Source organism: Oncorhynchus mykiss, chromosome 16 (genome assembly GCF_057628025.1).
Source record: "Oncorhynchus mykiss isolate SJ-2025 chromosome 16, ASM5762802v1, whole genome shotgun sequence".
Classification (NCBI taxonomy): domain Eukaryota; kingdom Metazoa; phylum Chordata; class Actinopteri; order Salmoniformes; family Salmonidae; genus Oncorhynchus; species Oncorhynchus mykiss.
In genome coordinates, this window is record NC_143037.1 from 34782896 (window position 1) to 34796596 (window position 13701).

Here is a 13701-nt window from a genome sequence, read left to right on the forward strand (position 1 = left end):
CCGAGACATAACAAGTTTGCCTCTGTTTCTATTGACGGCATGTTCATAACTGAGATTTCATTTCCTCATGTTTTTAAATATTAGAGGACGTGTGGATGATCATAGAATCCCTTTTTCACACCTCCTCCTGAAGAGGCATACTGAACACACACCTTTTCTAAGAGAACATTTCTCCTTTAAGTAAAAGTGGGACACTGCAGTACCATTCGGACAACATTTACAGTGAATGTTGCAAAATTATGTATGGTGTCTCTGATCACTAAGATGATTTCAACTGTATTACGCAGCATTAGGCATACAAGTACACCATCATTGGGATATACATTTTCTCTGGGCTGCAGGATGCAATGACACTCACCCCCCATCGTGTCTGCTGCTAAGGGTTATGACCTCACAATCACACGTGTCTTGTGCATGCCAGCAGAGCAGTCCGCGAGGCCTCCACACAGATGACAGACTGCATATGTGCAGACAGACAGAGACAGGCTGACAGCCCAGAAGTATCAGTGATCACTCCAGGAGACGTTTATGGGAGGAGGGTGGCAGTGGAAATATTGCATGATGGGAACAAACCTGCTTTTGTTGTTTCTAAGGTTGACACAGGTAAAATGATTGCCCGTTCTAGACTTGTTTTAGGGACTATAATCAAATACACAAGACATGGCACCCCAGGAAGACGAGTGGTAGCTAAGGCGTCAGCTAATGGGGATAGTGCCTAGGGATGTAGCTCGTTCAAATTGGAAGCAAACAAACTGAAGTTTGCTTCTGCCATGACTGATTCAGAGAAAAAATAAGAATCCTCACAGGAATTTGATTTGACAATTTTATCATGCTGATTTGCATGATAAAATACATTTATACTTTAAACAGCATTACTGAGAAATTAAGAACTCTTCAAAAATGTGTACACAAGGCAAGGTAAGGCAGTGAAACAAAGTGAATTAAAGTGTAAGTACAGTCAATACGTTTCAGAGAGAGAGAGCGAGAGAGATAGAGAGAGACAGAGAGAGAGAGAGAGAGAGAGAGAGAGAGCATGTGCAACTCTCACTCATTGGAGAAGTTTAGTTAAACACCATTTACCAGCAGACAAATGCAAGAGCTTGTAGTATGGGCAGTGATAGTGTGTGTATGCGTCCTTGTGCGTGCATGCATTCGTTCCCTGTTTGGCCACACATGGCTCCCCCTTTCCCTCCACCCACACCACTGCCTCTAATCTCTGACCCCCATCAATAAGATGCTTTCAAACCCCATCAAGCAGCAGAGCTGTTGTGCAGGCGGGCAGGCACCACTGAGGGGGAGGGGTGGGGGAAGGGGGAGGGCCCTCAGCCCTGGGAAACACTCCCTTAATTGTCCCCCCGAACCCTTTTTAAAGAATATTAAGCTGCATTAGCGGTCTATGAGCCTTTCTTTCCTGGCCTTTCTTTTGGAGAGGGGCTACAGCGGCGCACTCAGCCGACAGACCATTAAACGTGACAGGTCTTTATGGTGGAAGGGGTAACAAACCGCAGAGAAGTGAGGCTAGGGCTGTTCGAGCCGCAGGTTAGTTAGGGCGTCTGGTTTGTATCAAGCCGCTCCTGCCTGATCCGCTCTCACAGACTTAGCTCTATTAGGGGATATTAGCCATCGTGGTGGAGTGGAATCATACAGTGTAGGAAGGAGCTCCCACAGCCAATGTTGTGCTACTACTGTTCATTTTCTAGGAGGACAAGCAGGCAGACACCAAAGAGGATAATCATTAACTTGAGATTTTCCAGTGCTTGTGATGTCATCGCTTCTCTTGTTATTTATGAAATACCTAGACTGCAGTACATCTCCAATTACATATTTGAATAGCTGAAATAACTGAATTTAGGGTCATTGTGCAAGTGATTTACTTTATCTACAGTCCAATCAAAAGTTATTTGTTTCATATCCAGTCTGTTCTGTACTGACAAATGGAGAAATACAATTCACTTTTGATATAATGGCTTATAAGAGGACCAACACTGCTTGAGCAGGTTAGAAGTGAAATCCATTTGTTAGTAAATTGAGCATGGGGGGTTGGAGTTATATTGTATTGTCACCCAACGCTGCCACATAACAGGAATGTGGTGGGGCCAGGGCATCCTGTTCCTCACATTAACCAAAGAGAGCAGATAAGGGAGCATGGAAGGAGTGAGGCATGCGTTAAGGCCTGTGTTAAGCTGCTATGCTGAGACCTGAATTCCCAACACAGTGGATCTGACACAGGGATTTAGGGGTGAGGGGCCCTGGTGCCAGCACCTTTAGGCTGCTCTCATTTGGGTGAACTGGCGTCCCGATTCTCCACACATCTCCCGATTCTCCCAAAGAGCTCCACATCATTGCTTTCATTAAAAGCCAGCAGCATACCACCTTGCGTCCCACTGTTGGCTTGCCTCTGAAGCAGGATTGGTGCTGGTCCCTGGATGGGAGACCAGATGCTGTTAGAAGTGGTGTTGGTGGGCCATTAGGAGGCACTATTTCCTCTGGTCTAAATATCCCAATCTCCCAGGGCAGTGATTCGGAACATTGCCTTGTGTAGGTTGCTGTCTTCTGGATGGGATGTTATACGGGTGTCCTGAGTATCTCTGGTTACTAAAGATCCCATGGAACATATCGTAACCCCAGTGTCCTGGCTAAATTCACAATAGCCACCTAATCATCCCCAGCTTCCAGTTGGCTCATTCACCCCCTGTATCTATTCCCCAGGTTGTTGCTGTAAAAAAAGAATGTGTTCTCAGTCAACTTACCTGGTAGAATAAAAAGCATTGGTGTAAGTGTTGGCCGGAGGGAGTTCCCACCTTAGTTAAATTGGGTGTGTAAGTGCAAACATTGGGAGAAGGGTGGAGAATGGGGACGCACGATCAGGCCATTGGCTGGCCCAGACCTATGGAAGAAGGATGTGGTGCAAACCAGCTTAATTCATCATTAGATGCTTTTTGTCTTTTTTGGGGGTGTTTTTTGAGTCTACATTATACAAGAGGGATTTAGAGAAAATGTGGGAATGAGTTTCAGAGTCGAACCTCAGTATTGAGATGTTCAAATCAAATTGTATTTGTCACATGCGCCGAGTAGAACACGTGTAGACCATACAGTGAAACGCAGAATAGAACACGTGTAGACCATACAGTGAAATGCTGAATAGAACACGTGTAGACCATACAGTGAAATGCCGAATAGAACACGTGTAGACCATACAGTGAAATGCCGAATAGAACACGTGTAGACCATACAGTGAAACGTCGAATAGAACACGTGTAGACCATACAGTGAAATGCCGAATAGAACACGTGTAGACCATACAGTGAATTGCCGAATAGAACACGTGTAGACCATACAGTGAAATGCCGAATAGAACACGTGTAGACCATACAGTGAAATGCTTACTTACAAGCCCTTAACCAACAATGCAGTTTAAGAAAAAATACCCAAAGAAATTAAAGTAACAAATAATTAAAGAGCAGCAGTAAAATAACAATAGCGAGGCTACATACAGGGGGTACCGGTACAGAGTCAATGTGCGGAGGCACCGGTTAGTCGAGGTAATTGAGGTAATGTGTACATGTGGGTAGAGTTATTAAAGTGACTATGCATAGATAACAACAGAGAGTAGCAGCAGCGTATCACATCTCAGTATTGAGATGTTGAAGATAAAGCATTGTCCCTCTCAAAGAAATTATTTACAATTTATTTTAAAAAATATGGATCTACTATCATGTTATGATCTATCTATATCCATCTTAAAATGCAAAAAGAGGCATTGTGTAATTCATTGCTACTGATTGAAGGTCTAGTGGATAATATACAAATGTAGTGGCGTTCATACTAATTGTAGTTCTTTGATAAGTCAAAAAAATACTATCTGTTCACTACAATATTAAAAGTCAATGTAAAACAGTAACAAAAATGAGAAATGGGTAGTCTTATTAATATACTGTTGATCATTGGCATATTGGTAAAGCCTCTCATCACAGAATTTAACTAAAGTCTTCAAAAACAACCTGAAGAACTTAAACACATTGACTGAAAAGCAGATGTACAGCTATCTCCTTCCTTTTATTATGTGGCTAACGTTCCCTATGACCTTGTGACATCATTACTCAAAAACATTAAAGAAATGTGCTGCCCTTCTGGACCCTGAAACTGGCATATGCTGCACAGAATGGGCCCCACATGAATCAAAAGCAGTTAAGCGCTAAATAGGCAGATCTTAGAAGAAGAGACAGACCTCGGGGTTAGGGTTACTCACTCCTGGCCCCACGACAGTTCATATAATCCCAAAGAGAGAGAATTCATCATCTTTTCATCCATATAGAGGAAAGAAAACTCAAAAAATTGTATTGAAAAAGTGGTGTGTGTGTGTGTGTGTGTGTGAGTGAGTGTATATGAGAGAGAGTGTGTGTGTCCGTGTGGAAAAAGAAAGAACGCGGTCAGGGCTGGGCGGGTCCCTCCTTGTTGGCGACACAAAGCGGTTGCTGTGCAATCAGCTCGGTGTAAAATCGGTGCTCTGTGGCCCTCACAATGGCCCACAAAGGCCAGGGTCTGGTGGCTGGGGCGGGAGTGCGGTGACACAGCTGTGTGCAGAGCCTACACAGCTCCGCTCAATATGGGCCCTCTTCACATCTGTAGCAGCTCGGCCCCTGCTTCCACCAGGCCCCGGCAAAATGGGGCCCCTCAACAGACCCTTTTGTTGCAAACTTTTTCAGGGCTCCTTTTTAGCCCAAATCTTAAATATTTCATTAGGCCTCCTTCACCCCCGCTCCCTTTCTTTCTCCCTCAATCTAAAGAGTGGAGCTGGGCCCTTGGCCCCTACCCTTAGCCTACCCTCTGGTAGAGCCTCGAAGTCAACAAAGGATTTCTCCAAATCTGTTGCATTTTGGTTGCTCCTCAAACACAAGTAATGTTTAAAATTAAAAAGTGTACAAAAAAATACGCTATTTAAGTCCCTAGAAATGCACAGTGAAGAAAAGTTGGACCAGTGTTGCTCCAAAGTTAGTATGGAGAAGTTTTATCAAAGTATTATGGTCCAGAGTACTTGGTGTGTATGTGAATGTGAGAGTATTCTGTTCCAGGGCACCTTTATTTTTATTCTGTATAATGACAGAATAATTTCCCATCCATCAATTGTTGGAAAAGTATATAACAAAATGTATCTAGCTACATAATCACAATTATAAGGACAGGGTAAAGAGTAAGGGAAAGGATGTCTACCACTTCAACAGAGATTCTGTTGAAAGATGTGTTCACATTTGTACAGAAGGTCTATAATTTCACTCCATAGCCAGTGTATGACCGCAGTTGATAACAACCATGCCACATTATTCATGATATGCTTAAGTACATTTAACTTTCACAATGCCAGTGTATTAAAATTCAAATATATTCATGGTGACATATGGTCACTTTCACTTTTCAATGACACTTATTGAGTGTCATTATGAAGTGTTTAGGCTATGACTTTAGGCTCCTCTCTGTATCGGAATGCCACACAGTAAAAAAACATCAGGAGAGGGTGACCAAACACTCCCATACAAATATTAAACACTAGTTAATAACTTTTCCGTCCTTGCAGCAGAGCTTCTTTCACGATGGATAAATAGGCCTGAAAAGGATTCGCTTTTATGCGAAGGTTTAAACCGTCTTGCGGCGATTGGGTTCGTGACAAAAGAGAAGCTTTTGTTAAAATGGGTGAAGCAGGGGGGCAGGATGATTTATCCAACACTTTAAAGACCCCTAATGAATAATTCAATGTTATCATTCAGCTTGACGCTCGACTATTATGTTTTTCTTCGCTCTTCACACGTGAGGGACCCTGCCGGATGGGGGGTATCATGCAGGGGCACCTAGGGGGAAGTAATGTGCGCCCACGGACAAAACAAGAAAGGCCGTGGCACAGGACTCTGCTGTCAGCTTGATAAATATAATGTGTCACCAATTAAAAACTCATTGCCGTTCTCTAATTCAGCCAGAGTCTTGTTAACCGCTGCCTGGCAGGGAGGCTGCAGCCTCAGCTACCAGCACCCACCATAATAGAGGCCCCGGTTTTCCCATCCTTTAAAAAACCTTCCCTTTGGAATGTAAATAAGACATTCATTCAGCCGCACTTTTCCGACGGAAAAAAAATGACCATCGACGTCTTTGATTTCATCTTTTTTTCCTCGGCAAAACAATGAATTCTATAGTTTCAGAATTCTTATTTAAAAAAAAAACGGCGTGGTCCTTTCTTTAAGGGTATTCTCATGGTAATGGTGTTGACACAACTTTGTGCAATGTGGGTATACAACGCATATGAACCCTAGCAGGAGTCCATTACAGAAATACCATTTAGCAAGCTCTTTCTGTGAGAAAGTCAAACGTTTAAGAGGGGTTTTTTTGTGCGAGATGGGGACGTGGGTTCCAGAGAAGCAGCGGGAGTCCTTTGGGAGAGTTTCAGCGAAACGAAAAGCTTCTCAGGTCTGAGATGTTTGCCAACTGAAGTCAAAAGTAGTGAAAACACAAGGCAGGGTTTTTTTTTTCTTAAACAATGTCTAACTCCCTGTCATTCATGGCTGTTGCACTCTTTAGCAACCCCTTTGTCCCTTTAAACATTTGATGAGTGCATAGAGCCAACTCTTCAGAGTTCACAGTTACATCTACTTGTATTATACATTTTTGTTGTTCACTTCTTTCTATTGACCACTTCATTATTTTCTTTGATTAAAAATCATTTATTTCCACAAGATTTAAAGGGCTACCACATTGATCAAATGTATGTGTTATACAGTCCTTAGGTTACTAAAGAAAGTGTTGTATAAAAAATAAGACACTTTTATTCAAAAACATGCCAGACAATGTTCAAGTTGCAATTCTGAGAAAGAATGACTAGTGAAAACGACAGGGAAAAAAATCTGTCGATCATCATTGTAAAAAAACATGGAGGAAAGTTATGCATCTATTGCAACTGCCAGGTTGTGACTGAGATTTAAAATAATTTAAAAAAGACAAATAAGATGAATCATGATAAAAATACAAATTATTAGGATGACATGTCCAAACTAACTTGCATTTATATAATTGCATTTCTTTAAGTGACTTCAGTCTAAAACTAGTAAAACAGTGTATCTATTTCTAGGTGTTTGTCATGTCACATGATTAGTCTGGTATTTTTAGTTCAAAGCCTTCACACCTCCTTTATGACAATGTACCTATAGTTAAAGGGTTTAGTGTGCAGATTTGGAGACACTACAGAGTGTAGTGATCAGTGGGGAATCCTGAGGACACTCCACTTCTAATGCCCCATCGCTCAGTGTCCCTCTTCAAGCCCATTTGGATAGTAGTCTAGGAATGTGAAATATTTCCATTGGAGTAAGGCCTAAATTACCGTTGCTTTGGTCTTCGGTGGCACATGAAAGCAAAGAGGTGGGTGCAGACTGAAGTAAAAAGAGTTTAATTAGTTGGGCACCCTCCTCCCCTCCCTACTCCCCCAGCCTTTTTATCCCTGTCACACGGGACCAGCGCCCACTTGGCACAGTCTCGTGGACTTAATTTAATTAGACATACCCGCTTGTTTAGGCATTGTGCGGTGGCATGAGAATCTCCTGACCATTTTCGCAAGGCCTCTGCAGCAGTTGTTGAAAGATCTGAGAGTTGCGACTCTCGGGGAACGGACTGTGTATGGTGCCCCAGACTCCCATTCGGTCTCAGCGGTGCCCTTGTTCTCCAGAGCCTGGCCCAGTGCCCAGTGAGACGAGGCGCTGGACTCGTGGGAGGCTGAGCTCCTTGTGTCTGTCAGTGTGTGCTGGGCTGACTGGAGCAACATTAGGAGAAGATCTGACCCATAGATTAGGCCAGGGCTCACGGCCCTCTGGTAAACCAGGGCTCACGGCTCTCAGGTAAACCGTGGAAAGACCTATGAGGGGCCATACAGTAGACTGGATGGTATTGGAATCTAATCCACAGTTTTGAGTAGATTAACTCGTTGACGTTCACGTATCGAGAAAGCATCCGGATTTTGATTTCTTGCAAGAACTCAATGACAGCTCCATGGAAAGATGATAGACTGCTCCAAAATAATGTATTACATTTGAAATGTTGTTTGGGTGAAAGTGTATGCGTATGTGGACGTCTGCATGTCCATCCATCTGTTGTTCAGGTGCTCCTATACGTTTTTGGGGGATGTGGCCCTCATTCCTGACCACAGCAGCAATAGTGGCAGGTTAACCCGGTTTACTTTTGGGCCTTCTGAGTTTCATAGCACTGGTTCTAAAGCTAACTTTAAAGTCAACAGCCAAGACGCACTTCTTCAGGATTATAGTTTGCCTTTCAAATCGAGAGGGGCAAGAGGGAAAGGGGGGAAACTCCCTAATGTGATTGCACTCTCCATTTATCCAGCCGGGTCTTTAGAAGGAGGTCTAAGAGGGGATGTGTCAGCCCTGTCACTACATTAGGTCACCACTGTAACCCCGGGGGTCACCTCCGGATTGACACCGTAACCCACGGCCGCTGATCCTCCTCCAGCCTCTTTAGAGGAGAACCCAGCCGGCAGTAATACGGCCTGCACTTTATTCATTTCGAGATCAGGGGACCTGAATAGATAAGCTCTGAATAATTGGAGCCTATGGACCGCAGAGAATTTTATTCCGTCTTTAACGTTCTTTCTCTCCCCCCTCTTATTTCTTAAGGGCACCCGTGTAACCTTGGTGGAGCAACCAGATGGGGCGATTGGCCTATTGGACTGTGAGGTGATGGCGAGGATGTTAGGCTCTTTAGAGAGCAGGAAAACACTTGCTGCAGGGACCTGTCAGTCAGAGCTGGAGGGAGTGAATGAGGGACTTAATGGATCCTCCACAGCCACCAGTGGACAAGAAGACGGTCTGTGTAGAAACACCAGGCATACCAGACAGCCTGTTTTCAGCCATCTTGGCTATTTTCACTCATTATTTTGCCTCTATCTGAATGCCTAACCCTCCCTTAAACAGTAATGCAGAGACAAAACCACGTTGGTGTACTGTTTACACATTCAATCTCATCACTTCTTTCTCAGCTAATCAACTTTAATCGTCTGAGGATGTCTTTAAGAGGGTTGTTTGAACACGAGATTCACACCAATCCAAAGTTTTAAATATTATATAAAAAATAAAATAGCTCAAGCTGCCACTAATTCTGCTGTAATCAGGGGCGTCATGTATGTGAGGGTAGCTGGGGGCTTGGTCCCTCACCCGGAAGTTGTAGAATTAAGCATTTTACACCTGAATTTACTTTTAAAGAGAACAACAAATATTTTACAGGACAAATCTGAGGGAGCACATGCCCAAGGTTGCCCCTATGGTCCTGATGCCGCTGGGATCTTGGATGAATATACATGTTTTTTCCTTTTGAATAAGAATAGTTTGAGAGAACTACAAAAATAGAGAAACTCCATCAATAATAGGAAATTAGGGTTATTTTGGAATGGGTGGAGGGTTAGCTACAACAAACTGTTAGCAGACCTGTTGCACTGCTGGGCCGTGCCACCAGTCGAGACAGGAGAGGACTGTCTAACGGTGGAAACGATACCGTATGAAAATGAGCAGCTTTGCTACTGTTGATGAGTCTGCCACCCCGGGGCGAGTCCATGACAGATAGAGCGGTGTGTGTGAGTTTATATGTGTGTCTAACCACATGTGTGTGTGCGCGGCTCCCCTTGTAACGACAGGTCCTACTTTGTTTTGGGATGGCGCCAGTGGAAGACATGCTGCACTCCGCCTGTCCACAACATAATGGTTTTACTGTATGAGTCCACAGCTGGAATAGGCTTCATCTACAGCCTCCTGAAGACAGAGAGAACAACAGTGCCACAGACTCATGTTTCATTACTGTCACATCATCTATTTCCTTTATTCCGTCCCATTCATAAGCACTGACATCAATTCCCTTTGAGTTGATAGAACTGGAGTGCATCCCAAAAGACACCTTATAATCTAATATTCAAACAATGATAAAGGTCATACAAACTTTGCATGACACATAAACCGACATGAATCATGTTTTTCACAATGTGAATGAGCAGATAAAAAAATTGTACTGTTAGTCCTGATCCTAGGGTTATGCAAGATATGATATGAATTGTTTCTTTGCGAGGAAAGATATACCCACCAATTGTAGCATGTTAGAAAATGTTGAGGCTGGAATATCTACTACATATAATTACTATTGTGATAACTATGACGACCAAAAGTTATTTGGGAAAGATATTAGGACGTTAGAATTTCAGGGGGGCAGTGACCATTTTAGATGTTGAGCGGACACATCATTATCAAGGTCATGTTCATTAGGCACCAAACGGCAGCAAATGGACTGGAACAGGGGCTTTCTGGACTTGTCCAATAAGTAACATACATTTTAGTTTTCTGTTGCAAAAAATTTAAAAATAAATATCCTATGTGAGCCCTATTGAACACGGCCCAGGTCTGATGTGTTCTGTACCCTTACTGGCCTCAGCGTTAACATAGCGGACCAGGCCTGTGTGAAACATAACACTCCTAACAATTACAATAACACCAGACAGTGCATGAGACCCTAAGCAGACAAACAGCCTGGCCCGGGGTTGAACAAATCTCTAGCCATCGAGTCAAGCAAAATATTTTCTCTGCCCAATCACGAGGGCGCATTGCTTCCTGCCTGGACGCAGCGTCACCCAATGACATCCCTGTTTTCCATCAAGTTACTTCCTGCTTCACAGACAAGTTTCAAGAAGAAAAAACATGTGTTTTATCGAATACATAAAAATAAAAAATTGAAACACCCACCACATCCACACACACTCCCCAGTCCTGAGTTTTCTATACTTGCAACCGGAGAGTATATTTGAAACTGGACAGAACATAAGACATTGCTGTAATACAATCCGACAGTATGACGGATGGAATTTGGACCAGCCCTTTAGAACCAGCTGACAACTCATCTGTAGTAGAGAGACACAATAAAAACAGATCAGATTTATAGCTGACTCATCACTGGAGTAAACAAGTGTGCAATGCAACTGCTCCATCGAACATTAGCACAGAATAAATACTTCTAACTAAATCATCTTGAGGCCTGTCATTTGATATACACAGGATACACACCCCTTAAGGAATTGATAGAAAAGGTTTTAATGGATATTTTTAAAAGCATTGTTCTACAAAGCTGTGTGTGTGTGTGTGTATGTGTGTGTGTGTGTGTGTGTGTGTGTGTGTGTGTGTGTGTGTGTGTGTGTATGTGTGTGTGTGTGTGTGTGTGTCATAATACTTTTATTAACCTCACTTGTTAAATATACTCACTTGTAAAATCATTACCATAATCATTACATTTTCCAAAAATATGATTTATATTGGATGTAGGCTAAATGGGAAAATGCGTTTTAGGAAAATATATGCATAGCCCTTGATAATTGAGCATGTAGGTTCGTATCATAAGATTGAAGGTCTGCCTTTAAATAACACTAAAACGTCCTAAAAGTGTCCTCTATCTTCTGGAAGTATCTAGCTAGGCCGGCCGAGTGTGAGAGGCTTAGCCTATATCACAGACAGGCAGGCTGAAGTGGCCCAAAATTATAAATCAATGACGGTTTGTAATTCTGTTCATTTAAACAAAGGGCAAACGAATAAAAAGCCATTAAGATGACATGTGAATTGGCAAACAAACTGTTTAATTTGTGTCTGCAGTGTGAAGGGGGCTCACAGCCTGTGAGGCCGGGGGCAGCCCCAAATTTACATCTGATTGGAGTTTAATGGGCCGTGTCGGCTTCGCTGCCCGATCTCCATGACGACCAAGCTTTTCTCAAGATTTCCAACAGGCTAAAATGTTCTTTTTTTGTTCTTTGGAAATGTGTCATGCAAGCCAAATGGGGCTGGAACTTGTATGTATCAATTTGTTTCTGTTGCGGGCCCGCAATAGTCCTGCAATGAATATATGGGCCATTGAGTTCCGGCACACAATGGCCACAGCTGATGTGGTTGCCACAGTGACACGCCCACACCATGGCTCGGAATGATGACATATGGTCAAAACCCGCCCAGTCTGTGGACCCCCAATAGGCTGACTGCATTGGCAGGACAAAACCCCAAAGTTAGCCATTTATCCGTGCCTACTCATTTCATGGTAAAATACACTTTTTTATTTAAGTTTCCACAGCCTATGCACAAGGAGTAAACAAACCACTGGTGAAAAAGACACCATGTAAAGTGGGAGAATTCATCATGAAGTGATTAACAAAGGCTTCTTTACCACCTGCTTTACATTAATACGGCCATTAAAGAGACCACTCCCCCTGGTTAAAGAAAGAGGAGAACAACACTGAAGCAAAAAATACATTATGTCTGAAAATATAAGGTATTATTCTGTCAACTTTGAATTATGTAAATAAATTTGATTAAACACTTTTTTTTGCCTTTTTTGTATTTGTTATACTATTTAGAATTGATTTATATTGTTCAGATGATATACCGTTGGTCAAAACATACTCACATTTTAAGATATTTTTGCTCATACTCATCATCCTTTACTCATCTTGTTTTCCCCAGGATGAACATGTGAACTAGTCATGAGGAATTGTCAAATGCAGCTGTGAGAAACGTTTGGAAATATTTTGGTACGGCTAGTCTTTCCAAAGACTTGAGAAAAAAAGCTAGGCTTGTTGGTCAACAGGAATGTGGATGCAAGCATTTTCCATTGAACGAAAACAATTGCTTAAAGACGATGTACGTTTCCAGCGCCAGACATCCAGATTCCTTAGATACCCCAAATCAAATGGTTTACCCCATTGGATGCTTGGTGAAACCCAACACTTTGCTGGCTACATTGAGAACCAGACAGACCGCCCGTTTTACGGCATGACTAACAAGTTATTTGGAAGGAGAGAGGACCTAAGGAATTTTGCACTACACTGGCTTAAATACATTTCTGGTTGATGTACAGTGCCTTCAGAAAGTATTCACACCCCTTGACTTTTTTCCACATTTTGTTGTGTTACAGCCTGAATTTTAAATTGATTAAATTGAGATTGTGTGTCACTGATTTGCGTACAATACCCCATAATGGCAAAGTGGAATTATGTTTTTAGAAATATTTACAAATTATAAAAAAATGAAAAGCTGAAATGTCTTGAGTCAATAAGTATTCAACCCCTTTGTTATGGCAAGCCTAAACAAGTGCAGGAGTAAATATTTGCTAAACAAGTCACATAATAAGTTGCATAAACTCCCTCTGTTTGCCATAATAGTCTTTAACGTGATTTTTAAATGACTACCCCATCTCTGTACCCCACACAAACAATTATCTAAGTCGAGCAGTAAATTTCAAGCACAGATTCAGCTACAAAGAGCAGGGAGGTTTTCCTATGGTTCGCAAAGAAGGGCAGCTATTGGTAGATGGGTAAAAAAAAACAGACATTGAATATCCCTTTGAGCATGATGCAGTTATTAATTTTACAATGTGATGCAGTTTTTAATTTTCCACTTTGGATGGTGTATCAATACACCTAGTCACTAGAATGATACAGGCGCCCTCCCTAAATCAGTGGCCGCATAGGAAGGAAACCGCTCAGGGATTTCACCATAAGGCCAAAAGAGATTTTAAAACAGTTACAGAGTTTAATGGCTGTGATGGGAGAAAACTGAGGTAACAAATTGGCTAAGAAATTAGCTTTTTGTTCTGAATACAAAGCATTATTTTGGGGGCAAATACATCACTAAATACCACTCT

General features: G+C 42.3%; 1 long non-coding RNA gene across 1 annotated transcript in view; it reads left to right on the plus strand.

Annotated features, from left to right (window-relative positions):
• LOC149976654 (uncharacterized) overlaps positions 1-12379 on the plus strand; it is a 113922-nt gene extending 101543 nt beyond the window's left edge. Inside the window, exon 3 of the long non-coding RNA XR_016487227.1 lies at positions 8661-12379. This is a non-coding gene — a long non-coding RNA (uncharacterized LOC149976654). The remainder of the gene's footprint in view (positions 1-8660) is intronic.
• The last annotated feature ends 1322 nt before the right edge of the window (positions 12380-13701 follow it).